Source organism: Rattus norvegicus, chromosome 8 (assembly GCF_021556685.1).
Source record: "Rattus norvegicus strain SHRSP/BbbUtx chromosome 8, alternate assembly SHRSP_T2T, whole genome shotgun sequence".
NCBI classification, from domain to species: domain Eukaryota; kingdom Metazoa; phylum Chordata; class Mammalia; order Rodentia; family Muridae; genus Rattus; species Rattus norvegicus.
The window spans coordinates 112,871,703-112,874,913 of NC_141541.1; the positions used below are offsets into that span (position 1 = coordinate 112,871,703).

Below are 3,211 nucleotides of genomic sequence, written 5' to 3' on the forward strand. Positions count from 1 at the left end.
CTGTTATTCATCTCCAAAAGCATCTAGCTCCATCGTTTGCTCCTTTGAGATGACCTGTCTCCATTCTACTTTGTATAATAGACCAGTGGTTCTCAACCTGTGGGTTATGACCCTTTCGGAGGCTGCATATCAGATATCCTGTATACGAGATATTTACAGCATGATTCATATTTACTGTAGAAAAATCACAGTTCTGAAATAGCCATGAAATAGTTTGTTGCTGGGGCTCGCCACAACCTGAAGAGCTGTGCCAAAGGTTGGCAGCATGAGGAAGGACGAGGACCACTGCCTTAAACTGACTTGGAGTCATGCGTCTCAATGGATCAACAGTGAAGCCTCCGTCTCACCTGCTTGATTGCTAAATGTTTGATTGCTCAAACTGGGGATAATCTGAGGCTATTGTCATTTGGATCTGTGGGAGTCAATGGAAGGAAAAAGGGTGATGTCTGACACAGAAAGACTAAAGTAAAAATATGGCTGATTTTATGCATCTTTTAAAAAAAGATTTATTTATTTATTATATATGAGTACACTGTAGCTGTCTTCAGACACATCAGAAGAGGGCATCAGATCTTATTACAGATGGTTGTGAGCCACCATGTGGTTGCTGGGATCTGAACTCAGGACCTCTGGAAGAGCAGTCAGCACTCTAACCACTGAGCCATCTCTCCAGTGATTTATGCATCTTTAAAATTCTATTTTTTACTTTTTAATTTGATTATATACCCCACATGAAAGGCTTTCCTTCTGCCATTTGACCTGTGGTTCCACATGCCACACTGCACACAGGACTTCTGGTCCCTCTAGAATCCCAAGGGTAGGGCAGTCAATGGTCTCTGAATCTGTTTGAGCACTCTCACTGGTCACCAATTTATGTCCCCATCACTGTTTGGGTCTCAGTTTTAGAGTTTGCTCTCAAGTTTCTCTGGACTCAGAGCTTAAATTTAGTTCCTCAGCAGTCAGACCTGATGTTTGAGACAAGTCTCTTGTTAACTTGGAACTGCTCCATATAAGCTGTCTATCTGTCTGTCTGTCTGTCTCTGTCTCTGTCTCTGTCTCTGTCTCTGTCTCTGTCTCTGTCTGTCTGTCTCCTTTCTCTACTAATCATCTTGCAGTCCTGGGATTGCAGTTTTGAACCACCATGTCCTACTTTTTTACATGGGTTCTGGTAATCTGGCTTGAGGGGTTCTCACGCTTTTGAGGCCAGCCCTTCACCAACTGAACTGTCCCCAGCCCACAGCAGTGCGTTGTTTACTCTTTTTAAAATTTTTATTGGTTCTTTGTGAGTTTCACATCATGCACCCCAATCCCAGTCATCTGTCCCTCTCCTCTACCCACCCTCCACCCTTGCAATCTCCCCCACAACAGAGGGAAAAAAATTCATTGTGGCATCTGAGTGTGTCATAGCGTGTCCCACAGTACACCCTTTTGTCTACACGGCTTTGCTTATAAAGGTTCAATGCAGTGACTCGTTGGCCTGACGCAAGGCCTCTGGCTTCTGCTACTCTATCAACTCTGGAACCTCGCTGGGGCTCCTCTCGGATATTCTGTTGTTGCCCTGTGCTATGGATCCTGAAGTTTTGGATCTGAAGAATACTCCAGCAGTTTCTCTATGGTGTGGATGCTGGGGTGGGCCGACTCGAAGCCCTGGATCTGGGCCTGAGAGGTATCTGAGCTGCTCAGCCTTCCAGCTCTTTTACTCTCATCACCTTGGGACTGGTTCACTGGCAACCTGTGCTACCAGGGCCAGTTCTTCTAAGCGTTACATTCAGTGAGGGACAGGGACAATTCTCCCACTCTTTTTTTCTTTTCTTTTGTTGGATATTTTCTTTATTTACATTTCAAATGTTATCCCCTTTCTTGGTTTCCCTCTGGAACCCCCTATCTCATCTTGCCTCCCCCCTGCTTCTATGAGGGTGCTCCCTCCCACTTCCCCAATTCTCCCACTCTTATGACTCAGGGCCAGCTTTCCTGCCTGCCAGACACAGCAAGAGATAAGAGAGGGGAGGAGGGTCAGTTCTCCCACACTCCCAACATTGGGGCTGGCTCACCCACCACCTCCCACATCTAGCTCTATCGTGCTGCCCAGGCAAGGTACAGGGCCTGCTCTCCCAAGTGCTGCAGCAAGTAAGGGGCAGGGCTAGCTCTCCTGCTCTGATGACCTTGGAGCCAACTCTCCTGCCTGCTGTAGGTGGCAAGGGGTAAGTGAGGGTCATCTCTCTCTTACCCATGTCACCACATGGCAGACAAGCAGTGGGGCCTGCTCTCCCACACTCACACCCTCGGAGTTGGCTGGCCCACACCCCTCACCCCCATGTGCTGGCTCTACTGTGCTGCCTAAATGATGTGCAGGACCTGCTCTCCCAAACACAAGCTGGTGAGGGACAGGGACAGCTCTCCTGCTCTCATAACCCGAGGGCCAGCTCTCCCAAGATGCCCAGGTGAGGGGTGGGACCAGTTCTGCACAGCCCTCAGACAATAGGTTCTTGGGTGGCAGCCCAGATCAGGGATATCTGCCTGGCATTTGGTGGCCACAGATCCCTGCTGCTGCAGGGTCATGGACCCAGATGTGGCCCCCAGTGGCAGCACAGGCCAGGACCCCATCATGGTCCCAGGTGGTATTACTGGCCACTCACATCAGGCTGTTCTTCCTCACTACCCTCAAGTCTCCAGTTCTGCCTCTCTTCATCGTGCCTGCATCCTTTTGTTTCTCTTTCTCTTTCATTTCTCTACCACTTACTTGTTCCTGTTAGAGGATTCCGGAGTCTCTGAGTGTCTGGGATTATTTGTCTCAGGAGTGGTCTCAAGAGTGCTATGCCTGACTTGTGCATTATGGCACCAGAAGGGTCACCTCCAGCATGGTCTCCACTGCCTACCACCCCCCAGACATGGCACCTGATTGGTGGCATCTCAGGCTAGCTCCCTGTCCAGGCCCCATAGCACCAGTCTGGTGGTCATCTTGGGCTCACTCCTGCTGGGAGCAGAGGGAAGGGCCCTCAGTCCCAGGTGGGATTATTGTAATCTTTGTCTTACTCTGGGCCTGGGAGCCAGCCTTCGGACTGATGGTCATCTCAGGCTCATTTTTTCTCCAGGTAATGTTAAGTTGCTAATTATTCAGATGTCTGTAGGTCAGAACACTGATAGTAGACACAGCCTCTCTCCACTCTGCCACCTATGGGTGATACAGCAGCCACACCTGAAAGGCTTCAGG

The 3,211-nt window shown here is 49.4% G+C and overlaps 1 pseudogene; it reads right to left on the minus strand.

Moving 5' to 3' along the window:
* Positions 1–3,094: 3,094 nt before the first annotated feature.
* LOC120094513 (small nucleolar RNA SNORA17) lies at positions 3,095–3,211 on the minus strand (annotated as a pseudogene).